Source organism: Gopherus flavomarginatus, chromosome 1 (assembly GCF_025201925.1).
Source record: "Gopherus flavomarginatus isolate rGopFla2 chromosome 1, rGopFla2.mat.asm, whole genome shotgun sequence".
Lineage (NCBI taxonomy): Eukaryota > Metazoa > Chordata > Testudines > Testudinidae > Gopherus > Gopherus flavomarginatus.
The window spans coordinates 61,281,717-61,308,221 of record NC_066617.1 but is presented as its reverse complement, the minus strand read 5'-3'; the positions used below and the strand labels follow the sequence as shown (position 1 = coordinate 61,308,221).

Sequence of the window (26,505 nt, the reverse complement as noted above, 5' to 3'; positions counted from 1 at the left end):
TCATCTGGGAATTATCTCGATTCCAGCCTCAGAGCACCTGCTGCTGACCGGTGTCTTCCTACTGGAACCTGCTTTCTGTAAATCTCCACCACTTCTAGCACTTCAGGCCCTGCATCCCTTTCAGACCCCAGTGCCCCTTACCACAACAGTGCCCGCACACTCTGGGCCTCCCCTCCCAGAGGACCCCCAAACCCCTATACCCACTTTGCCTTAGTGGCTACTGCCAGTCATCATCATCTAGCCCCTCAGTGGCAAACCGCAGTCTGTAATGGCCACTCACCCCTGGCAAGGGGGTTGGACCTGCTGCCTTTCTAGCCCCAGCTGCCTCCCTGTAGCCCTACTATCTCCCCTGGCCTTTAGTAAAACCTCAGCCTGGGGGCTCACCAGGCCAGAGCGTCTCAGCTCTGACTGCCTTTCCCCAGCCCTGCTCTGCCTCAGGTACCCTGCTTGCTCTCCCAGGCAGTCTGGTCCTCTCTGCTCCCTAGCTGAAGCAAGAGTCTCTCCTCCCACTCTCTCAGCCTGCCCTTTTATCAGGGCCAGCTGTGCCTTAATTTGGTGCAACCACACCTGTGGCTGATTACCCAACCAGCCTCCCTTGGCTGCTTTTAACCCCTTTCTAAATGGAGCGGGGTGACTGCCCCACTACAGATGGATACCAAACTGGTTGTAAAACCATACTCAAAGAGTAGTTATCAATAATGTATTGTCAAACTGAGAGAACATATCTAGTCGGGTACTGCAGTGTCTGTCCTGGGTCTGGTACTTGATAAATTGGAGAATTGGTCTCGACTCAGTGAGATGAAATTCAATAAAGACAAGTGCAAAGTACCACACTTAGGAAGTCAAAAATCAAGTGCACAAATACAAAATGGGAAATAACTAGCTAGGCAATAGTACTGCAGACAAGGACATTTCAGTGAATCGCAAACTGAATATGAGTCAACAATGTGATGCATTGCAAAAAAGCTTAACATAATTCTGAGATTTATTAACATGAGTGTAATATGTAAGAAACAGGAGGTAATTGTTCTGCTGTACTTGGCACTGGTAAGACCTCAGCTGAAGTATTGGGCACCACTCTTTAAGAAAGATGTGGACAAATTAGAGTCCAGAACAATAAAAATGATAAAAGATTTAGAAAACATGATATTTGAGAAAAGGTTAAAAAAACTGGACATGTTTAGTCTTGAGAAAAGAAGTGAGGGGGGAACCTTCAGATATGTTAAGGGCTGTTATGAAAAGGATGGTGAGCAATTGTTCTTCATGTCCATTAAAGGAAGGTCAAGAAATAAGTAATTGGCTTAACCTTCAGCAAGGGAGAATTAGGTCAGAGATTAGGAAAAACTTTCTAACTATAGTTAAGCACTGAAACAGGTTACCTAGAGAGGTTGTGGAATCACTGGAGGGTTTCAAGAACAGGTTAGACAAAAACTTACTAAAGATGGCCTAGGAATACTTGATCCTGCCTCAGTGCAGGGGCTGGACTAGATAACCTCTCAAGGTCCCTTTCAGCCCTACATTTCTATGATTCTATTTGAGGGGGAGGGAATTGGAGTTTTGTAGGAGATGAGGTGAGGGATTTCCAGGTTTGTGGTCTGACTTTTTTTGTGCAGAGAAAGTTGTTGTTTTGCTACTACTATATATGTGTCTTTGAAATACATTTTTAATTACATCCCAGATTGCCTAGGTCTGAGATAGGCAATCTTTTATGTTTTATATACTGAAACTGAAATAAATTAATGAATAAACATACATTTTCTACTTCATTCTACTCTCTGGGACTCCTGCCTTTAAAATAGAACAATAATTCAATTTCCTGCGATGTTATAAATTGTATATTCCTTTTAGAAATGGCATTTCTGAATATTAAGAAAACATTCCTGAAGAAAGAGTAATTCAGTGTCTCAGCCTTTCATTCTCAGAAGGCTATTAGGGTTGTTGCATGTTCATTGGTTTTGTCTGGCTCATCATTTGGTTCTTTTAGTTCACAGACCAAAAGTGAGCTCTGACTATAAAAATAAATTCTGGACATTTTGAGGGGGGAATGTCCCCATCATATTTGGGTTGTTTTTAACATCTTTAATAACAATGGGGTGCTTCAAATGCTTTGCATTAGAACTTTGTGTTAAAAAACCTGAATGGATGCCAAAATCAGCTTCATTGTTAGATAAACAGAACCACTGTGTCTAAGCCTTGAATTATTCTGACACAGAATTACTCACCCACCATTAAATATTCATTCTTCTACTCCTAGTATTTAAGTAAACACTGACATAAGAATTTAAATTAATCAGACTATAAATATATATCAATTATATGATAGATTTTATCCTCCTGGTTTATACTTTAATAGTCATCATATATTTATATTTTATAGCTAATAAACATGAGTATAATAAATGTTCCCTCTCTATATGTCCTGTGTGTAGAATTAATGTCTGCTTGAGGTCAACTTTAAAACATTTAAGTTCAGTCTCTCCCACCTTCAGGCTATTCCTTTTTCATTCTGTACCCTCCTTCATTTAATCTACTTCTTTATTCATTCATTCCCTCTCCCTTGACTCACTCGCCCTTCTCATTCATTCCATATCATTGTCTTAAAGAGAAACAGAGGGAATCAAAGGAAGGGGAGAGAACGAGAGAGAGAGAGAGAAGGGAGGAAATGAGGCTCATAGACTCTCAGGGAAAAAATATAAGAAGTTTTTCATTTGCACATACAACAGTGATGGATCATAAATCATGGAACAACAGGAACCTAATATGTAAAAGACCTATTGTTTCAACATTCATATTGGTATATTACCTCACAGCTGGTAATGTTATGAAATTTTCCTCATTCAGGCTGAAAATTTCCATGCTTTGACTGAAGGTGAAATACTGTGCAAAGTTTAAGCAAAAACAATTTGGCTGTTTTTAGCATGAAGAGAGTGGAACCAATCCATTATTCTTGAAAATTAGTACAGCAGCGAGTTCCTAAAGTCTCAAGATTCTTCTACTAATTTTCCCCCAAATATTTTAAAAACAAAACATAGGAAATTCCATGCAGTAAGTTAAGGGTGTATTATAGCTGCAAAAACAAATAAAAAGTCAGAAGTGAGGAAATGTCAAAGTTAATGTTGTGTGTGTAACTTTTGCTCTGATCCCTTGTTCATATGTATTAAGATAGCCTTTACTTATGTGATCATATACTACTTCTAAAGCATTAGAAGATATTATCATACTTTTTCTACCATTACATGTCAACATTATAAAAAATAAATTTTTATTTGAATTCTACTAACCCTAAATATGTACATAAAACAGTGAGGAACAATGGAGAGTATACTATCCACCCTGCCACAATGCATAGATATTATAGTTTGTGTGTAAAGTGTGGTGGTGTTTTATAAAATGTTAAGATAGCAAAGCCAAGCACTGAAAAGTTAGGAAATGCTAGAATTAAGGCTGCACATGCACCTCTAAGTCTTCCCCTTTATGTATGCATTTGGATACCTTCTTTAATTAAATGATCATATACTAGATTTTCCTCAGCAAAATGTCTACATAGTTCAAAGGGTGAATGTACAGGTTGTTTACAAAACACTTGACTCAAGTGAAGAATTCAGTGTTTTTGTAAGTGCAACTTGCCAGTACAGACTTTAAAAATGTTGACCTAATCAGTTACGGTAATTCAGCAGTGTTAGCCTATCTATTCTCTGATACTAAATGCTGCCAGATATTACTGATAAAAAAAATTCTGTGTTAACCTTCTGCAAGTTGCTTCAGGTTAAACAAATCCTGGTTCATAGGTAGACACTGAGTCCCTGTGTTCTCTTCTTGCTATTGTTGTTAAAGGAGAAATTCATCACATAATGGTTTAACTTGTTATTTACTACTAAATAAGCTACTAATGAGTAATATTGGACAAAACCATGCTCACCTTACTCTTATGAGTAGTTCAGTTGACTACTCATCTGAATATGGTGAACAGGATTAAGTCCATTGATTGCTAACCTTCTTTTTAACCCTACTTAAATGGTAGACTCTTTTGTACAGGGAACATCTTTTACTTATGGTTGTACAATGGGACTGGAATCTGTAGACACTACTTCAGTATTATTATTGCCACTGATGATGATAATAATAATAATTTAAAAAAACAAATTAAATTATATTACAATGAGTAGAAGTGGGAAATGTCTAAATCTGAGTCCTTAAAACCCAGAAAATTCAGAGTTAAACATGAACTCTGTCCTTTACTCACCACATACCACAAGTTCTTGCAACAGATCTTACATAACCGACAGCAGATGCTGCAATACATAAACAGAGCATGTTGAGTTACAGAAAAAGAGCTGATGCCTTAACTCTGAATTTCTTCACTTTTGTGCATTTAGTTTCAGCCACTAATAATAAATTAACTTTGTTTTTGGATGGTTGTTTTTTGCACTAGAGAGTAGTACTATGCCATGGATACATTTTCCAGTGTGCAGATATTATCTAAGTGAAACTGTTTGCCCCCTAGGCAAAGACAAGTGTAAATTCACATTGCTGTGATTATTAAAATGAAGTCTCAACTTCAGTTTTTAAGAAATAATTACTCAGTGAAAATACTTTAAAAAAAGAAAAAATAGATGCCATTAAAGGGCCCCACAACAACACCAATGCTAAAATATCTTAAAATAAGAGTGACTTTTTCCCTTTAATATACATTATGCATAAATCCTGCTGGTTCACTCAGACCTTATTTTAATATTTATTTATTGAAATTAACTTACTTGTCTTTACAAAGTATGTATGTGTAGGTCAAAGTATCTAATATATGCACACATTTGGGCCAAATTCAGAGTGATATGCAAGATGGTAAGTTAGGCCCCAAAATGTTAACTTAAACTCCATTATATTTACTTAAATGTCTTTAAACTTACTCCACCAGTGCTTAATGGAATCTAAGCAAATGTAACCCACATGTGGAGGAGACAGAAAAAGGTGTATGTATACTTTAACTTAAACCAAGCTTAAGTCTACCCCTGTAGGGATGCTACTAGAAACTCGGGATTAGTATCTCAACCCTCCATAACAAACACTGCCACTATGTGGTGTCCAACACAAAAGCACCTCGGTGCATACAGTCCAAAGATCCTCTCAGGGGAGTACAAGCATTTCCACTTGTCAGCTAGTATTTTGCTACTGTTCCACCTGGATCACATTGACTTGTCTCTCTGCTTACTTCCAGCAGCAACATCACAATCAAAGATGTTGACAATACTGAACAGGATTTTTAACACTGCTTTTCCTGGAGTGGTCACTGTAATGGTATCAAATTACAGACAGGAGAGGAGGCAACAGGGGATTGTAAATGGCAGGGAACACAGTCCTTGATTCAATCTCTCTCTCTTTTACAGTGGAGTGTATAATATTAGGAAACGTAAAAAAACCCAGGATTTAGTTATTTTCTTTAAGGGTAGATATACCGCATCGAAGAAAGTTATTCACCATTCCTCAAATAACAAAGTTGCAAGATATTGAAGATATTCTGTCTGACTGAAGGGCGATGGAGCCAAACCTGAATGGCACTGTGACCCCACATGCCAAGGCACAATGCTCATAGTGGGAGCTGGGCCCACTCCTGAGGAAGGAGCCATAACTTCTGAGTGAAGGTGGGGCAGGCTCGATCACCCTGATATCTGCTGGGAGAGCAATGCTGAGCAGTGCACAGACAATCCAGGAAGTTTTTTGGAAAGTGTAGGGGACAATTTCCTGGTGCAAGTGCTGGAGGAACCAAATAGGGGCAGAGCTCTTCCTGATCTGCTGCTCACAAACCAGGAAGAATTAGTAGGGGAAGCAAAAGTGGATGGGAACCTGGGAGCCAGTGACCATAAGATGGTCGAGTTCAGGATCCTGACACAAGTAAGAAAGGAGAGCAGCAGAATACGGACTCTGGACTTCAGAAAAGCAGACTTTGACTCCCTCAGGGAACTGATGGACAGGATCCCCTGGAAGAATAACATGAGGGAGAAAGGAGTCCAGGAGAGCTGGCTGTATTTCAAAGAATCCTTATTGAGGTTGCAGGAACAAACATCCCGATGTGTAGAAAGAATAGTAAATATGGCAGGCAACCAGCTTGGCTTAACAGTGAAAACCTGGCTGATCTTAAACACAAAAAAGAAGCTTACAAGAAGTAGAAAGATTGGACAAATGATCAGGGAGGAGTATAAAAGTATTGCTCAGACATGCAGGAGTGAAATCAGGAAGGCCCAATCACACTTGGAGTTGCAGCTAGCAAGAGATGTTAGGAGTAACAAGAAGGGCTTCTTCAGGTATGTTAGCAACAAGAAGAAGATCAAGGAAAGTGTGGGCCCCTTACTGAATGAGGGAGGCAACCTAGGGTATGTCTATATCGGAGATCAGTGTATCACGTCTCATCTAGACACGACACATCGATCCCTGAACACACTCCCCATCGACTGCGGAACTCCACTTGGGGCGAGAGGCGGAAGCAGAGTTGACGGGGGAGCGATGGCCGTCAATCCCGCGCCGCAAGGATGCGATGTAAGTCAATCTAAGATACATTGACTTCAGCTACGCTATTCTCATAGCTGAAGTTGCGTATCTTAGATCGATTCCCCCAGCCCCAATGTAGACCAGGCCCTAGTGACAGAGAATGTGGAAATAGCTAATGTACTCAATACTTTTTTTGTATCTGTCTTCATGAACAAGGTCAGCTCCCAGACTACTGCACTGGGCAGTACAGCATGGGGAGGAGGAGACCAGCCCTCTGTGGAGAAAGAAGTGGTTCGGGACTTTTTAGAAAAATTGGATGAGCACAAGTCTGTGGGGCCAGATGCGCTGCATCCGAGGATGCTAAAGGAGTTGGCAGATGTGATTGCAGAGCCATTGGCCATTATCTTTGAAAACTCATGGCGATTGGAATAGACAAGTATAATTAGAAGGCGGACAGTATGGGTGGGAATATGCAATTCTAAATATTATGCATAAAGTACTGGGCATGGTTTTGTAAAGGGAAATCATGCTTCACCAATTTGCTAGAATTCTTTGAGGGAGTCAAAAAGCATGAGGACAAGAGCGGACATAGTGTACTCTGATTTTCACAAAGCCTTTGACAACATCCCTTGCCAAAGGCTCTTAAGCAAAGTAATCTGTCCTGGGATAAGAGGGAAGGTCCTCTCAGGGATCAGTAACTGGTTAAAAGATAGGAAACAAAGGGTAGTAATAAATGGTCAGTTTTCAGAATGTAGAGGTAAATAGTGCTCTCCCCCACAGAGCTGGCTCCAGGTTTTCTCCTGTCCCAAGCAGCGGGGGGGGAGGGGGAGGGAAAAAAAGCCAATCGGCAGTGGCAGCTCAATCACACTGCTCAACTCTTCAGGAGCAGTTTGGCGGCGGGTCCTTCACTCTCTCCCTTGCTCTTCAGGGGCACTTCAGCAGCAGCTCAAAGAGGAAGAGAGGGACTGGTGAATTCCCATAGAAGACCCAGATGTGCCACCTCAATAGCAGGCGGAGTGCCACCCCTTTGTATTGGCTGCCCCAAACTTGTATTGGCTGCCCTGATTCCTTAGCTAGTGCCTGGGGCCGGCCCTGCTTCCCCAAGGGTATGTACTGGGACTAGTACTGTTCAACATATTACTAAATGATATGGAAAAAGGGGTAAACAGTGAGGTGGCAAAATTTGCTGATTATACAAAATTGCTCAAGCTAGTTAAGTCCAGAGCAGACTGTGAAGAATTACAAAGGGATATCACAAAACTGGGTGTCTGGGCAACAAAATGGCAGATGAAATTCAGTGTTGATAAATGCAAAGTAATGCACATTGGAATACATAATCCCTACTATACATATAAAATGATGGGGTCTAAATCAGCTGATGCAAAAAGAAAGATCTTGGAGTTAGTGTGGATAGTTCTCTGAAAACAGCCACTCAATGGGCAGCGGCAGTCAAAAAAACTAACAGAATGTTGGGAATCATTAGGAAAAGGATAGATAACAAGGCAGAAAATATCATATTGCCTCTATATAAATCCATGGTATGCCCACAATTTGAATACTGTGTGAACGTGGTCACCCCATCTCAAAAAAGATATATTGGAATTGGAAACGGTACAGAAAAGGGCAACGAAAATGATTACGGGTATGGAACTACTCCCATATGAGGAGAGATTAATAAGACCATGATTTTTCAGCTTGGAAAAGAGACAGCTAAGGGAGGATACGATAGAGGTCTATAAAATCATGACTGGTGTGGAGAAGGTAAATAAGGAACTGTTATGTACTCCTTCTTATAACACAGGAACAAGGGATCACCAAATGAAATTAACAGGCACCATGTTTAAAAACAAACAAAAAGAAGTACTTCTTTACACAACACATAGTCAACCTGTGGAACTCTGCCAGAGAATGTTGTGAAGGCCAAGACTGTAAGAGGGTTCAAAAAAGAGCTAGATAAGTTCACGGAGGATAGGTACACCAAGGCTATTAGCCAGGATGGGCAAGGATGGAAAACCATGCTCTGAAGTGTCCCTGTCCTCTATTTGCCAGAAGTTGGGAATGGGTGACAGGGGATGGATGGTTCTGTTTATTCTCTCTAAAGAACCTCACATTGGCCACTGTCAGAACAGGATACTGGGCTAGATGGACCATTGGTCTGACTCAGTATGGCTGTTCTTATGACAGATCTTCGTATTCCTGACTAGGATTTTGGAAAAAAACAATGGAGAGACTGCCTTCCAAGAAATCCATCTCAGGTTTTACACTAAACTCATAGCATGCTGGGACAGAAGGATGTGAGTTTAGTTAGTGCGATGTCAATACTCATATAATTCAAAAAGGGTCAGTAAAGTGCATAGTTATGTATCTCACTGATGAGTCTCAGTGTCTTGATTTAAGAAGTTCTCCTGTAACATAACAGCATGGGAACTTGCTTTAAAGCACAGCTCTTCTCTACAAACTGACTATAAACTTCTTATCCTACTATTCGCGGAGAATTTGTTCATTTTGTGTATTCAGGGTTACATCTATTCATTTTACTGACAAAAATATGTTATTGCTTTTCATTCGTGTCAGTGCTGCAGAGCAACTCAGTCAGCTGGAGTCTGTTTTGGCATGAGCCACAAAGAAAACAGCTTGACTTTCAGATCCCAGGGTGAGTTTTCAGGGCTAGCAGTTAGGAAAACTGTTTTTATTTGTAAACTAAGAAAAGGTTCATAAGTAAGTCACTGAAAGAAAATAACTATGGAACCCTGCAATGCCATTTTATAGTCACTTTCTGGATGCGAAGCAATGTTTTATGTAATTTATTTTGAGTTATAAAAGTTTTATTGTTTGGTTCAGCCAAGAAAACATTTCATTTCAATAAGGGTTATGGATGTAACTGAACTGTGCGATGTTATTACTTTATTTAAAAACATATTGTAATTATTGTACTGATGATAATATATATAAAGGTTAATTTAGTGGTGAGGAAAATGGTAAGAATAAATGAAAACAAATTACTTGAAATGCTTCCTGTACCTGAAATAACTACATTTTAATTAACTAACTTTACATTGGATTACCATTTGGAAACTGACTAGCTATCTCAAATAGCTGGTTGGTGCAGGGACTGCCATTTTCTGTGTTTGTGCAACACATAGTATCATGGTGGTCCCAATCTGGTTGGCCATTAGCTACCTCAACATAAATAATAAAAATAATATACCTCACTTTGAAGCTCATATAATATATGCATCATCCATGTTTAGGAATCTTAGAAATAGCTACTGTAGGAAAGAGAGCTCACTTTCTTAATATTTTGCAATCGAAAGAAATATAAAGAATACAGTAACAGTGATTACTTTTGTGGGTGTATGAATTAAAATAAAAAAAAATCTGTCATATATTCCAAAAATCTAAAATGGCTGGTAGCTATTATAGTAATGGTGAAAAAGCTGATACTGCTTTGAACTACATAGTGTCTGAAATTTAATTTTAACCTACCTAGAGGTACACCATTACAAAGTGTTCAGATAACATGTTATAGTTACCTGAAGAATTTCCTTTGAAAAAGTTGAATCCTAAGGTGGTGAATTCTTTTTCAGAAAGTAAATTGGAATTGAATTTTTGAGAAAAAACATGCATAAAACTATAAAAGAATAACATCATGTTAGATCAAATGATCTGTGGAACAGATTGTTTCCATCAGGGTAATGCAGGTGAAGGAAAAGCAGAGAGGAAATATATTGTTGTGAGAAGAGAGGACATTAAAGCAAAGGGATGTGACTTTTCAAGGACTGGAACTATTCAATTAATATCTACAGCAATACATACTAAGTTGTCATAATGGGTCTTAATGGCTCGTTATTTAGGTTTCGTTTTTTGAGGTAGGATGTGTGGGGCTACTTTTAAAAACACTTAGTGTTGAATGAAATACTTATTTGAGTTTATAGCAAGAAAAAAATGGCAAGCTATGTCATGGAGATTGGATTTAACTATCCCCGTGTTGTCCGAATTCTATCACAAGAGCCTACTCTGCTGTTCATGTATAACAACCAAAGTGAAACTCAGGGCCGGATTTAGGGGCAGGTGACCCAAGCGACAGCCTGGGGCCATGTCTACATCTAAAATTTTGCAGCGCTGGTTGTTACAGCTGTATTAGTACAGCTGTATAGGGCCAGCGCTGCAGAGTGGCCACACTTACAGCAACCAGCGCTGCAAGTGGTGTTAGATGTGGCCACACTGCAGCGCTGTTGGGCGGCTTCAAGGGGTTTTGGGGAAGGCGAGAGCAAACCGGGGAAGGAGACCAGCTTCGCCGCGGTTTGCTCTCGCGTTCCGCGAACCACCCTGCAAACCGCAGGGAAGGAGACCTGCTTGCTCGGGGGTTCGGCGAACGCGAGAGCAAACCGGGGAAGGAGACCAGCTTCGCCGCGGTTTGCTCTCGCGTTCCCCGAACAAGCAGGTCTCCTTCCCTGCGGTTTGCAGGGTGGTTCGCGGAACGCGAGAGCAAACCGGGGAAGGAGACCAGCTTGATTACCAGAGGCTTCCTCAGGTATGCTGGGATACCTGCTTATTCCACGGAGGTCAAGAAAAGCGCTGGTAAGTGACTATACTTGATTACCAGCGCTGGATCACCAGCGCTGGATCCTCTACACCCGAGACAAAACGGGAGTACGGCCAGCGCTGCAAACAGGGAGTTGCAGCGCTGGTGGTGCCCTGCAGATGTGTACACCTCCTAAGTTGCAGCGCTGTAACTCCCTCACCAGCGCTGCAACTTTCTGATGTAGACAAGCCCCGATGTTGGGCTTGGAGGGCGCCAGGGCCAGGGTGCTGTTTTTGTTGTTAGCGACAAAAGGGAAAATAGAATGTTTGAAGTAAAATGTTTCAGGTATTCCATATGTGGATTTATTTATCACTAATCTTCTAGAATGTTCTGGACCTTTGTAGAATCTCGTGGAACCTTCCAGACTTTCCTTGACCCTTCTAGAATGTTGTCAACCATGACCTCGTGGATATATAAGGGGCGAGCCATCACCAGTCAGTCAGTGAGATATAAGAACGAAGTGAAAGCCCAGCGTGAACCTTGTTTTATTGTGTAATTGTGAAAGTATACTTGTGTTTTAAGACTAATAAAGGTCATATTTAATGAGATGCCAGAAATATCTATGTAACCGCTATCTACTCAACAATATACAAAAATACTGTTATTTCTTTCGCCATGCTTTACACATAATGTTTGATGACTTTCTAAGACTGCAGAACATAGACTTTTGCTCTCCCTCATACTGCCTGTCCCCCTCTCTTCCCGTAGAAAATAAAAGATGCCCTGAAGTAGATTTTCCTGAAGATAAGGAATGGACATGTAAGGAAAGTGCTGGAGGGAGGCAGGCACCGAAGAAGCTCTTCACCTGGGGCACTATTTGGTTTAGGGCGGGCCCTGATGAAACTTACTAGCAACTAATCAGTTCCATTGTTTAAACAGAATGAAAAGTTTAACATAACAATATAAACCTTGAAAAGTCAGATTTATAAAAATTATTTCAGTTTCAATAATCTCAGGGGGCCTTTCCGACAAAAGCATTGTCTTCAAGAGTGGGTAAGGTCCTGATGTCCTCATTTTGGGGCCGAGCACCATATCAACATATTTAATTTACACAGTACAACTAGCAGGCAAGGGAAAATAAAAACAGAGGCACCGGCTTAAAGAATGACAGCAGCAAACTAAGGGCATGGTGAGCTCATCTGAAATAGCAAAATGGTAGTTATGTCATATTAATAATATGTAAATACTTAATATACTTCTTATTAATAAGATCACCACACTCCAAAGGAGAATATGTAGATCAGTGAGTTGTGGTCCTATATTAAACAATTTGTTACTCTGCCCACAGCTAAAATATGCTACATGCCAAACTGTGCTGTCATAGGAATATCAAAAAACAAAAGGGAGCAAATTCAAGCAGACACAACTCTCGCTGAGTTATTTGGCAACTAGTAGCTTTCCTTAAAAAAACAGGTAAGTTTAATGGCATTATGACTCAACAGAGGGATGGTCAAAAATTTGCCCATGGGATCAGTTTTAAAGGATTCTTTGAAACATCTATAATGATAAATAATATAGCCATTGGATATATAGAGATTGCAACTCAGACTTTGCATCTTGTACATTTCTGTTCCCACTTCTACTGGACAAACAATTATGATGAAATATTGAAAATGAGATTAAATATACCCTACTCAACATCATTAGGGCTTTTCTTTTGTAAGCCCTGAATATGTACAGACATCACAGTGCATTACGCAAAAAGCATACATTTAAAACACAACTCCCTAAAAACTGTATATTAAATTATAACAGAATAAAATCACTTGGAATAGAGTCAATTCTATTCTGTTTAGAAAATAATTGTGCTACTTTTCTTTATAGCCATGCTCTCTCTTGTCTCTTTCACACACAGAACAGCTGAACACGTCCACCTGGGAGGATGCTTTTTGTTTACATCTCAGGTTGCTAGTTCACTACCATTGGTGGTTTTTTCTGAAAGGGAGGGGTCCGGGTGAAATGAGAGGCTGGGGATGCTGCCCCCTATCACATGATGGAAATTTCCACTCTTTAGAAAGCAGGAAAGAAAAGAAAAGAAAAGAGAGGGTCTCAATCCACACTTTCTAACACTCCTCGTAGGGTCGTGCCATTTTCACATGTGCTTCGTCCTAAAAGAATTTACCAAAAACAAGGTGGGTAATTCTAGCTCTTTAAACACAATTCTACGCGATTTCTAAAGACCAAGAAAGCTTGTTAAATACGGATGTAGCTATTTATACATATGGATCTACAGGTATCTCTTACTACAGGGTGTAACACACCCTCACATCCTTGTGTGAGTACAGCCTACGTTTAGGCTTGGCAGAGCGGCTGTTTTTAACATGTTGGCTTTCACCATTTCAAATGAGCCCGCTTTGAGTGGATTGAAGTGTAATGACCGTATTAACTGTGGGCATGCAGCACGCCACAAACTACCGAGGGCGACTGGGGACGGCTTTATTGTATGTGTGGGAGTTTGCATTGGAACAGCGAGCCCGGAATTGCAAACCCAGCGAGTTGTGTCTTGCTTGTGGTTTCATTGTGTTTCTTTGTCGTTGCGTACATATCGAAAGCACTCTACTAGCATGGGAGGGAAGTTATTCAGGGGTCTGTGAGGAAGAGCTGCAGAGTGCAGAGAAGGCGTCGTGCTGCTGCTGGGGGCTGGCGGAGAGGGCTTGATAGGAAGGGTGGCAAAATGTATTAAGTGTGCGGTTTGCGAAGTGCGATGGGGAGGGGGGGGTTGCACAATGCATTACGGGAATAGGGTGCGGGTTGCACCCCACAGAGTGGCAGGCTTCCACTGGGAGAAGACTGCACAGGATCGGACTGCGGCGCGGGGAGAGTGGCCCTGTGCCGGGACTGTGCTGGAGTGTGTGTTACAAGGGGTTAGTGAACTTAGGGAGGGGCGGTAATTCAGAGTGTCCGAGAGAGGGGGGCCAGGGGAGGAAGGAGACTGTGCTGCGAGCGGCGGGGAATACGAGTTGCTAGGTAGGAAGGAAGGGATGTAGAAGTTTTCATGTGTATGCAGCCTAGAATAGAAGTGAAAACCCCTGCCACGTTCAGCGTTGAAAACAGACACGTCCCCCTACCGCCAGAGCAGCTGCTGTGCCAGTGCGTGGGAGGGAGGGACCCCGCCTGTCCCCGCTCTTGGTGACGCTTGTGACCAGGTGTGTTCACGCTGAGCAGCTCCCCGGCTGAAGCCAGGGGCGCCGGATCTGGCCTCGCAGGATCCTGGCCCTGCTTTGCTGTCGCCTGGCACTAGCCACCTCGCCAGTCCCGCAGCGTGTGCCGTGGAGGCGCCGCGCTCCCCTCGCAGCCGCAAACGCAGTGCAGCGAGCGGCGCAGCCCTTCCAGGGGGCAGTGAATACACGGGGAGCTGCTGTCTGTAGATAGGGGCGCCAGGCGGGGGCGGCTGCTCCACGTATCCCCAGGGGCTCTGTGCCCTGCTGCCCCACCCACGGGCTCCGGTGGCGAGCTCTGTGCAAGCAGCAGCAGCCGCCGGGTCTCCTGGCCGCTGGCCTCACTGGCAGCCAGCGCCACCTGTCACCGGCCGGGGGGGTGGGAGGGGGGCGGCAGCTGGGCAGGGGCGGTAACGGGAGCCGGAGCGCCCATCCTCTTTGCCGGGGCCAGCGCCGGAGCTGGCCGCGCCTGCGCGCAGCGCCGCCCCCTTCTGCAGCAGCTCGGAGGGCGGGGCGGAAGCTCCGCTGGCCCGGCTGGGGGAGGGGGGAGCGCGTGGGGAGCTTTCCATTGTCTGCCGTGGGCGCAGCCTGCCGGGGCGGGGAGCGAGGCAGAGACGGGGGGAGGTGAGACCCGCTGTTGGCCACACGAGCTGTGAAGAGGAGCGAGCCGCTTTGCAGCGCCGGGCACAGCCCCGGCAGGGGGGTCAGTGTTGAAGGGATGCTCCCGGCCACAGCACGAGGAGAGGGGTCTTTGGGCTGTAAGCATTTGTGGCCCTTACACAGTCCCTGGCGTTTCAGCCGGGGGGGGGTGGATCTGGTGCTCTGCCCACGTCTCAGACTGAGTAATTGTACTAGACAGTTTAGTGCCCTTGCAGTTTCCAGTGGCAGCGACCTTCAGCCCCATCTCTACACTTCTGTGTTTCACCCTGCCAGTAAAATACGTGAGATAGGGGATTTATGGCCTATTACAACACTGTAACCCACTAACCTCCTTTTTTGGCTTATGACTTGCAGGGGTGTTAATGGGCCACTCTACCTTGAATGGTCCCTTACAACAGCAGTTCTCAACCAGGAGTCCAAGGCCCTTCGGGGGGGCGTGCAGGCAGGTTTCAGGGGTCCACCAAAATAAACCGGAGAGTAGGGCCAGTGTTAAGACTCACTGGGGCCCAGGACAGAAAGCCAAATCCCAAGCCCCCCTGCCCAGAGCTGAAACTGAAGCCAGAGCAATTTAGCTTCATGGGGGCCCTGTGGCGTGGGTCTCTGGGCAATTGCTCTGCTTGATACTTCCTAATGCCAGTCCTGGCTTTTAATCTCCTGAAAAACAGTTCTTGTGGCACAGGTGGGCCATGGAATTTTTATAGCTGGGGGGAGAGGGGTCAAAGAAAAAGGTTAAGAATCTCTGCCTTACAGTTGTGCAAACTATTTATGCTAAACTATTTGTTCCACCTTGGATTTAGCTCTGTTTATTGATTTATATGGAGACAAGCAGAATTTAGCTTTGCGCACTGGAGGAGAAACTCCATCTCCTTTCTGTGACAATGGAAGAGAAGATGTAGGTACAAAGACCCACGTACAAACTAATATTTCAGCCATTTGACAGCAATGTCATTTTGAGCTTGAACGGTCTCAATTAACATGTATATCTCAATAATAATCGGGTTTCTAAGGATAGAGGCAATTGAGAACATTTTTTATTATTGTGACTGTTATTTTACTTCCCTCAGCACTGACAAAGGCAGAGTTCCTAAGCAGTAATTTATTTTGACTGAGACTATTTAAAACAAGTCTACCTATCAAGTCTAATGAGAAAGATCCTGTTTCATCTAAGTATATTCACAGCCTTTGAGGAATACCAGAAATTGCAGGTTAATAGGGATCAGTTTGTTAATTATTATGATTATTATTATTACACAGCTCTCTGAACACTTGTTTTACCTGCAAGTATATGGTTTGTCATATTTATTTATTTGTATGAAATTTTATGGTGTTTCTAGGCATTTCTGTAGGTTTGATGCAAAGCTGCCTGATTTTTATGTTTCTTTTCAGGAGAGAACAGAAATATGTCCATAACTTTAAATTTATATTTTTGCTGAGGTGACTGTTTTTATAATACATTACAGGATTTTTCTCTATTCATGCATGAGAAAGATATTTATTTCATGTAGTAATTATAGCACATCATTTCGAATATTAAAATTAAGTGGGTCAACCTGAAACACTTCAGTGATGTAAATCTGTTGGATATTTGCTAGAAACAAACATTTAAGAGAAATTTCAAATATTGAAGATGCCTGAATATTTTTTACCAGGTGAAACTTTTTGTTTCTGTACTTGTTGTACTGAAAAATGTGTCATTAGTTCACTCTATTATGTATCTATTTTTATCTTTATTTTGTTTCTAAATTTTAGGGGTTTACATTCTTCATGTAACATATTCTATCCTGTTTGGGGAGTTTGGGGATAGATTTAAGATGAGAATACTTATAGTGTAAACTCTACCTCATCAGAGTTCCCATCCACCCATGATACTGGGGTTGCCTATGCTTATTGTTCTAGATTACTTTAACATTTTTGTGTATAATAGCTCTTCTGGACTGGCTCAAGATTTAACGGCTACCATCTCACACCACTGACTTGTTGCAGGGGATGTGTCACTCTAGTTATGTAAGTGGATCTCATTATTGGTCTGCTATTGGTAACTGAATAGGCAGAGGTACAACCTTTGTTGTAGTTATCACATCTCCTCCTTAAATTAGATGTCAGGGTTTATTTTGCTCTTGAGAGTAGAGGATCTATTTCATTGGTCTCCATCATTGTCTCTTTCTTTGACCATGGCCAGTTCACCTAACTCCTCAATGTCTTTAAGGAGCATTTAGCATACCCATCTGTAAAATAATATATAAAACTACCAGCTTGACATGGTAGGTATATTGAGCGGCTTAATTAATTCATGTCTGTAAAAGCATTGTAAGAGTCTTGCATGAAAGGCACTACTGAAGTGCAAAACTATTATCAAGTACTGTCGCTGATGTTCCATGTGAACCACTGCACTTACAGCTGGAGCTTAACTAATAATTAATAGTGATGATTGTGCTATTGATATTTTAGAGCTCTAGCAGGGATGTGATTCTATGGCTGACACATAATGGGGATACTAAGATTCAGTTGGTTTGTGGTAAGTCTGCAAAGGATATTTGTTCATATTTAGAAAACAGAGAATATTAGGATTGGAAGAGACCTCAGGAGGTCATCTAGTCCAACCCCATGCTCAAAGCAGGACCAACCCCAGCTAAATCATCCCAGCCAAGACTATGTCAAGACGGGCCATAAAAATCTCTAAGGAAGGAGATTCCACCACCTCCCTAGGTAACCCATTCCATTGCTTCACCACCTCTAGTGAAATAGTTTTTCCTAATATCCAACCTAGAACCCCCCCCCCACTGCAATGTCAGACCGTTGCTCCTTGTTCTGTCATCTGCCCCCACTAAGAACAGCCTAGCTCCATGCTCTTTGAAATGCCTTCTGGTAGTTGAAGGCTGCTATCAAATCTCACCTCACTCTTCTCTTCAGCAGACTAAATAAGCCCGGTTCTCTCAGCCTCTCTTCATAAGTCATATGCCTCAGCCCCCTAATAATTTTCATTGCCCTTTGCTGGACTCTCTCCAATTTGTCCACATCCTTTCTGTAGTGGGGGCCCAAAACTGGACACAATATTCCATATGTGGCCTCCAGTGTCGAATAGAAGGGAATAATCACTCGTTCTGCTGGCAATGCTACTAATGCAGCCCAATATGCTGTTAGCCTTCTTGGCAACAAGGGCACACTGTTGACTTAGTTCCACTTTCTCATCCACTGTAATCCCCAGGTCCTTTTCTGCGGAACTGCCCCTTAGCCAGTTGGTCCCCAGCCTGTAGCAGTGCATGGGATTCTTCTGTCCTAAATGCAGGATTCTGCACTTGTCCTTGTTGAACCTCATCAGATTTCTTTTGGCACAATCCTCCAATTGGTCTAGGTCACTCTGGACCCTATCTCTACCCTCCAGCTTATCTACCTCTCCCTCCATTTTAGTGTCATCTGTAAACTTGCTGAGGGTGCAATCCATCCCATCATCCAGATCATTAATGAAGATGTTGAACAAAACTGGCCCCAAGACCGACCCCCGGAGCACTCCGATTGATCCTGGCTGCCAACTAGACATTGAGCCATTGATCACTACCCACTGAGTCCGACGATCTAGCCAGCTTTCTACCCACCTTATAGTCTATTCATCCAATCCAGTTAATCCAATACTTTTTTAACTTGCTGGCAAGAATATGGTGGAAGACTGTATCAAAAGCTTTACTAGAGTCAAGATTTATCACATCCACCACTTTCCCCATATCCACAGGGCCAGTTATCTCATCATAGAAGGCAATCAGGCTGGTTAGGCGTGATTTGCTCTTGGTGAATCCATGTTGACTGTTCCTGATCACTTTCCTCTCCTCCAAGTGCTTCAAAATTGATTCCTTGAGGACCTGCTCCATGATTTTTCCAAGGACTGAGGTGAGGCTGACCGGTCAGTAGTTTCCCGGATTCTCCTTCTTCCCTTTTTTAAAGATGGGCACTATATTTGCCTTTTTCCAATCGTCTGGGACCTCCCCCAATCACCACAAATTTTCAGAGATAACGGCCAATGGCTCTGCAGTCACATAAACCAACTCCCTCAGCAGCCTCGGATGCATTAGATCGAGACCCATGGACTTGTGCATATCTAGTTTTTCTAAATAGACCTAAACATAGAGTTGTTCATAGAATATCAGGGTTGGAAGGGACCTCAGGAGGTCATCTAGTCCAACCCCTGCTCAAAGCAGGACCAATCCCCAGACAGATTTTTGCCCTAGATCCCCAAATGGCCCCCTCAAGGTTTGAACTCATAACCCTGGGTTTAGCAGGCCAATGCTCTCCCAGCAGATGTCAGAGTGATTGAAGTCCCCCAGGAGAACCAGGGCCTGTGATCTGGAAACTTCTGTTAGTTGTCCAAAAAAAGCCTCGTCTACCTCCTCATCCTGGTCTGGTGGTTTATAGCAAATGCCCACCATGACATCACCCTTATTGCTCTATATTTCTATAGAAAGTAAACTGGCAGGCCTACTCCAGTGAACCCCAGTGAGCAGCATATCCTGTACACAGCTAAATGTAGAACTGGTATTTCAAGAAGACTGACCAGTATAATCTTTCACCTTTCTTTAAATACAATAGAGATTAAAAAAAAGCAGTTGCCAATAGCAATTCAAGTAATTGCTCAGGTAATCAGTGCAAGAAGGTTCAAAGTGGAAGGTATGTACCAATATGCATCATCAGCATTTCCTTTGGCAGCCTTATCTAGCAAAATGGGAGCATGTAGGGCTACCAAGTTACCAGGAAAGATCAGACTATGATTGGACTGTCGTGTGAACCCCACTGCTATGGTTGGACCAAAACAAACTGAGGGCTTCGTTCTCAGTCCTACAGAAAATTCCTCCATGGAGCTGTTTGGACTGAAGGTATGTTGATGGCTTGGCAGCAAGGATGTAGTTTGGTTGGATGAGGCTTGGGTACCAGTTTTGCCAAACAGGAATATGATCAAGAATAATCATTAGGCATAACTGGAAAGCAGCAGCATGAATGACTTCATGTCTATGCCAAGGATTTGGGATTTTTTGAGATACAAGATTGTGCCTATGGTACGATACAGTTTGGACCTCATAGATGAAAGTGAGGAAATTAGATTCACTTGGGAAGCTACTTAAGCCTAGCAGATTGAGATAAAGTATGTATACTCCTAAACAAAAAGGAAGAAAACAACTGCCTGATTAAAGGGCAAGGTACAAGAGATTTTTCATTTATGCAAAAATGGAAAGCCAGCCCAATCAAGACAATTAAAAGGAGCATACAGTATTGCAGGTAAAATGCATGGTGAAAATTAGTAGCAGTAAGAGGGAAAATGAACAGCAAGTAGTCAAACGCTTTGTCTACACTAGCACTTTTGTTGGCAACACTTTTGTTGGTCAGGAGTATGAAAAAACACAACCGTGACTGACATAAGTTTCACCAACAAAACTGCTGGTGTGGACAGTACTATGTCGGCAGGAGAGCCTCTCTCCCACCAGCAAAGAGCGACTACATGGGAGACCTTACAGCAGCACAGCTGTAGCAATACAGCTATGCCGTTCCAAGGTCTGTAGTATAGACATAATCAAAGACTTAAAAGTAAACCATACATTCTGATAGCCCCAGTTCTGGAAAAACATAACGTGCTTAACTTTACTCCTAAGAGTAGTTCCACTGAAGTCATTTTCCCTCATGGAAGTCAATGGGACTTCTCACAGATGTAAGTCTTTGCAGAATCTCAGGATATAGAGAAGGCGGAAGATTGCAAGAGAAATAGTGGGTGTTCTGGACTGTCAGGGATCAAAGGGAGCCATTAAGGATCTGACATTTCTGAGATCCTAAATAATTTATTTGCAGCAGTTTTTACCTCAGAGGATATTGGGTAGATATCCAAGTTTACTTTTTTCCTGACAATAAAGATGAAGCACCGTCAATCAAAGGCAAAGGTGCAAGAACAAACAGATAAATTAAATAGCAACAAGTTGTGTTGTGTTGTACTGTTAACAATATATTTTAAAAACAATTTAAAATTGATAGATGTTTGTCTGAATGTATTTCTTCAGAAAGGTTCCACTGTATCTTAGAAGCAGCATATCTGCTATGTGATGCAGGGGTTGCTATGGTGAGTTCACATATCTTATTTAATACTGTACCAGAGTAAATAGACATTGTAACAATCTCTGTTAGTGCTGGTGGTAGTAAGGCAATGTCAGCATTTTTCTCATAAATACTTGTTTTCATGATGAAACTTGGCCTAAAAGGTCTAAACTAAAGGAGAAAAAAGAAGGCTTTTCAAAACCAAACCTACAGCTTTCTTACTTTTTTTGAATGCGTGTGTTTTATATGTATAATATGGATGTATGTGTACACATAAAATGAAGAAATATTAGAGATATTTTGTTTGTTAAAAAAGATTAGAAGTTTGTGTCAATCCTACTTTTTAAATCCTCTCACTCCAAAGTGGCTTTTGTTGTTGTTGTTTTTTGTTTACTTTATTGAAATGTGTAGGCTATTAACACAAGATGTTGATTATAATGTTTTGTATTTAAGAAAACTTTTATTATTTAAGGCTCAGTTTTCATTTACACTAACGACCTTTTACACAGCATAAGAAGCCCCTCAAATGGGTGTAAATTATATTATACTCAATTTACAGCCTCTTTGTACCGCCAGAGAAGCTAAAGGGACGTTTGTGTAAATGAGAATCAGGCCTTTAACTACATAATTACTCCGTTAACTAAATGGCATCAGAATTTAACTTACAGACATGACAGTCCATTGTTTTAGAACAATTATTTGATCTGTATTCCAGGATAACATATAATACAGCAGGGCATTGATAAGAGTAAATCTTTTATAAATCTATTTATTTTTCTAATCTTTAGCTCTGGAAAAAGGTAAATAACTCTGAGAGGACCTACCCTTTGCACTTGGTGAGATCTCACATTGTGTTTAGTGTGTCTCTATCAATGTTCACACATTAGTTTGTAAGTAGAGCTGATTGAAATTTTTCCATCAACTTTTTATTATTATTATTTTATTGACAAAATCAGGTTTTCAACTAATTGAAAATTATTGTGGGAAATGTCTTTTCCTCAAAAAAAATTCCTCATTGGACAATCAGAAATTTTGAGCCAGAAACTGCAACAACAACAACAACAACAACAAAAAATCCACTGAAAAGCGCCAACAATTGATTTTCAACTTAAAATCTTCATCTTTCAAGTTTGGGTTTTTTTTTTAAATTAAAAATCAACATTTTACATGGAAAACCTCTCACCTATTTGTAAGACCTAATTACACCTTATTCTTGTATGTGTAATACTGGGACTTGCATACGAGCTAACGTGTGGCACTTGTGGAGTCCATAAGTTAGGAGCAGGAATAGTTCCAATCAATCAGTTAGAGTGAATGGAGTTCTCAGGACCAGAGTGTTTCTCCTGCCTGAACATGTGAGGCTGAGCAAACACATCCCTCCCAGCAGCCAGGAGAAAAGGGGAGGGAGATATAAAAAAAACCTCCAACCTGTCTGCACATAATCAGCTGGCAAGGGGTAAAAGCTATTTTTCTGGCTATTCGGTGCCACAGCCAGAAAGAGAGAGGAAATAAAGCATCAGATTCGTCCCTGTCTTATGCCATATGCCACATATAGAAGTTAGGTTTGCTTAAGGTATAAATCAAAGCCTGTTGTGAAAAACAGAATTTTTGGGAGCCTCCGGAAAAATTGTTGTGATGTCCTGGCATTGCAATGTTTGTTTTGAGCTGTTATAATATCAGGACATCACTCCTCCATTATTTGATCAGTCTCTGGAACGCCATTTGATGTATTGAATGTCCCGTGCTACAAGGTTAAATATTACTGGGCTGCAGAAAGATGACGGAGAGAACACTGTATTAAATAAAATATTTCTCCTAGGGGAATTGTGCGCCACTGCGCATGCGCAGAATTTGTGTTCCCCTGCATATTTCTTTGCTTCCCTGCAGAAAAATGACCTTTTGACAGGGAAGCAAAGGGAAGCTGCAAGAGCAGTCACACACCACTCCCTAACTGCACAAGTACGTTGTTTCAGGCACCTGGAACAGCCAGCGGAGAGGTAAATCAATGCAGGGCTGGAGACACTCCAGCCAGTGGCTCCTACTCTGAGCCAGGATCAGCTGCTAGTCCTGGTTAGGCTAAAGGCAGGAGAGGACAGGACTACTTCTTCCCCTGCAAGGATTGTCGGGGGCTGTGTCAGACCCACCCCCAAAACCTCCCCCAGTTGCAGGAAGCTCAGCATCCTCCCCTGCTTCCTGATCCCATTGCTCCTCAGCTGCAGAGTGAGGGGTCACTGTACGGGGAGCTGATCCCCCATCTGCCCAACCCCCATGTATCTGGATCTCCCATACCCAGACACCGGCGCCAAGCCTCACCCTATACACCCAGAACCCCCCTAGCCCTCCATACCCAAACCCCACCCCATTGAACCTGAACCCGTGCATCTGGAGCCCTATGCACTCAGGCTTCCGGACTCCCACCCCTGCACCCAGAGAACCCCCCACTGAGCTCCTTGTATTCAAACCCCGAATCTGCTAAGACCAACCCCCTGCACCATCCTAAGCCCCCACATCCAAACCCCCATGCCACTGACCCCTAATTAGCTGCACCCAGACCCCTACCCCACCAAGCTCCACTCCCCAACATCCAGACCCCTTCACTGACCTCCAACCACTTTCACCTGCGCCTCTGTGCATTCACATCCCCTTACACCTAGACCTGCCACTGAGCTGCCTGCACCCAGATAGTCCCACACAGAATCCTCTCACCCTACACGTGGATCCCCCCATCCTGTGCCCCTCCACACTTGGATCCTGCCTAGTTGAACCTGCCTGCCTCAGTCCTGGTGCACCTGGCACAGAGGGGCAGGGCCCCAGAATGTTTCTGGGGCAGACCCAAGCCTTGTGCTGTGTCAAGGTCAAATGAAGCCTCAACACTGAGTCCATGTTGTGGGGGTGCGGGTGGGGAAACTGCAGGATGATCTCCCATCTCCATGCAGTCAGTAGCCTGTGCTCCCCACTGCCATGCTGAAGCCTCTATATTTATTTATTGACAAAACGTGCAGAATTTTAAAATGTGTGCACAATTTTTGGCAAAGAATGCCCTCAGGAATAGAATATGCACTGCAGCTCCATGTTTTGTGGTCATGGGATTCTTTCATGCTGTTTTCAAATGCAGTGCAGTTTTTGAGTATTCAGCATTCAGAGACCAAGAGCTGCAGCCATATAGAAATAATAGAATATCCTTCCTAAATCAATAAATAGGTATAAAATATAGAAAAGAATGGATTCTATGTTTTGTTGCGCCACTGATCCATCAACAAAGAGTGATTTTTACCTAGCAGACAGTACACTCTTCAAAAACGACATCACAGCGAAGTTATAGGTAATTAGCCTTTTTTTCCTCTAACAGTCTTTATATTTATACTTTCATTAGGAGTCAATTTTAGGGTTATTTGTATAGTCGGTAACATTCAACAATGTCATTCTAAAACAACAGGACAATTTGTTTCTCTTTTTCTCATGCATATATAATAATTGTGCAACTCTGTGGCCTCTCTTTAAGTCTCCATTCAAGAAAATTGGTTGGAATTAATAGCATGAAATCCTGGAACTGAAATCAATTGGAGTTTTGCAATTTACTTTAGTCGACTTTAGTCGGACCAGGATTTTGCCCATAACCTTCAGACATTCCGGAATGGTTAATCAAAGATGTGTGTAAATAAACATGCTATGCACTCTGTTCTAAAGGTTGTCATATGAGGGGATGGGGTCTGGCCAACTGTCAAACAGACTTGATTTCCATTAGGCAAGGGTCTTCAACTGAGTATTTTGGCAGTTCTAGAGAGGGAAATCCCAAGTAGCATCAGCCAGGGCAACCCAGCAAGTCTTGATCACTGTGACAGGGCATAGATAATCCCTCAGATAAGTGGATCCTAAAACACTGAAGTCTTTAAAGGTAATAAGTACTCAGAAACAGGCAGACAAAAGCACAGAGCATGAAACATCAGGGCAGTGTACTCACAGCAAGCCCATCAACTCTGCTTTTGGAGGCAAGGGGTTGCATATTGCAACAGCTGAAACCTCCCTTGTTATATCTTTGGGGGCTGCCAGTTTAGGAAGAAATCACTTGAGAGCAGACAGCTAACAAAGCTACCATTTATTTACAGACACAGAGCTCACCTAACCGGCCGAAGCTGGCTGCGCTGTCCCCTAATAATCTAACTTGGTTGCCATAGGAACAAAAACCATGACAACCAAATACACAACATATTCCTCCCACCCTAATAAGAACATCCTCTAAATAAAACACACACTAGACTAGAGAAGGAGGGTAATTCCTGGGGATTATTTTGCCCCATAATCGTGGATTCGCCCTAGCTAAAGATCCAGCCGATGAGGAGGCCTTCTGTCTCTAGGTGGATTACGGCGAACTTCTGGTGTTGTTGCACCCGAAAGTACCATGGGCTCAGGGTCTGCAGCATGAACAGGTGAGGAGGTGGTATCAGCTTGTGCTGGGCAAAGGGGTATCTCAGCCGCCGGCAGTAATGGAGGAGAACAGGAACAGGTGATTCGTGATTCGGTGTCTCACCAGAAGAGGTGAAGTCAGACCACTCAACTGCAGATGTGTCCTGAGGACTGGCATGACCTGGCAACAGCTGATCTACATGTCGCCGCCAGGTAAGATTCTCTTCAGTCCAGACTGTGTAGGAAACAGGTCCTGTTTGAGTGATGATCGTGGCAGGGACCATTTAGCTCTGGAAGTATAATTCTGAGCCAAAACTGGCTGTCCTGGGCTAAAGGTTCAGTCTTTTCCTCTGGGTGCCCATCTGATGACTTGATATTGCTGCTGATTTTGCACAATTTGTCGAGGTTCAGAAAGTTTCAGCAGATCAAAGCAAGTGTGCAGCTGTCGTCCCATCATTAGAAAGGCCGGGGATGCCTGGGTCGTAGCATGAGGTGTGTGTCTGTAGGAAAGTAAAAAGGTATCCAGACGCTTTTGAATGGAGTGTTGTCCCCTTGCTGATTTCAAAGCGTGTTTCATTGTCTGCACAAATCTTTCAGCTAATCCGTTGGTGGATGGATGATATGGTGCTGACATGGTGTATCCCATTTGCCTTCATAAAATCTTGAAACTCCTGAGAGACGAACTGCAGTCCGTTGTCACTCACAAGTTGTTCTGGCAGACCGAAACGACTAAAGAGTCCCTGTAGTTTTTGGATAGTATTCTCTGCGGTAGTGGACTGCATTATAGAGACTTCTGGCCATTTAGAATGGGCATCTACTGCTACCAAGAACATGCTTCCTTCAAGGGGGCCAGCGAAGTCAATGTGAATACGTTGCCACGGGTTTTCAGGCCAGTCCCATGGGTGTAGGGGTGCCCACTGGGGTGCATTCCTCACACCCTGACATGACATACAAGCTTTTGCCTTCTCTTCAATAGTACTGTCCAATCCAGGCCACCAAAAATAGCTTCGTGCAATTTCCTTCATGCGCACTATTCCACAGTGACTGGAATGTAGCTGTTCTAACATCTGTGATCTCAGTGGTGGTGGAATAATGACACATCTCCCGCACAACAAACAACCAGATTGGACCAATAACTCCGTCCTCCTG

At 42.7% G+C, this 26,505-nt stretch overlaps 1 protein-coding gene across 1 annotated transcript in view; it reads left to right on the top strand.

Annotated features, from left to right (window-relative positions):
* Nucleotides 1-13,101: 13,101 nt before the first annotated feature.
* Nucleotides 13,102-26,505, top strand: part of SLC38A4 (solute carrier family 38 member 4) — a 72,520-nt gene continuing 59,116 nt past the window's right edge. Inside the window, exon 1 of the mRNA XM_050923741.1 lies at nucleotides 13,102-13,200. The gene's annotated coding sequence lies outside the window, so the exon portion shown is untranslated. The remainder of the gene's footprint in view (nucleotides 13,201-26,505) is intronic.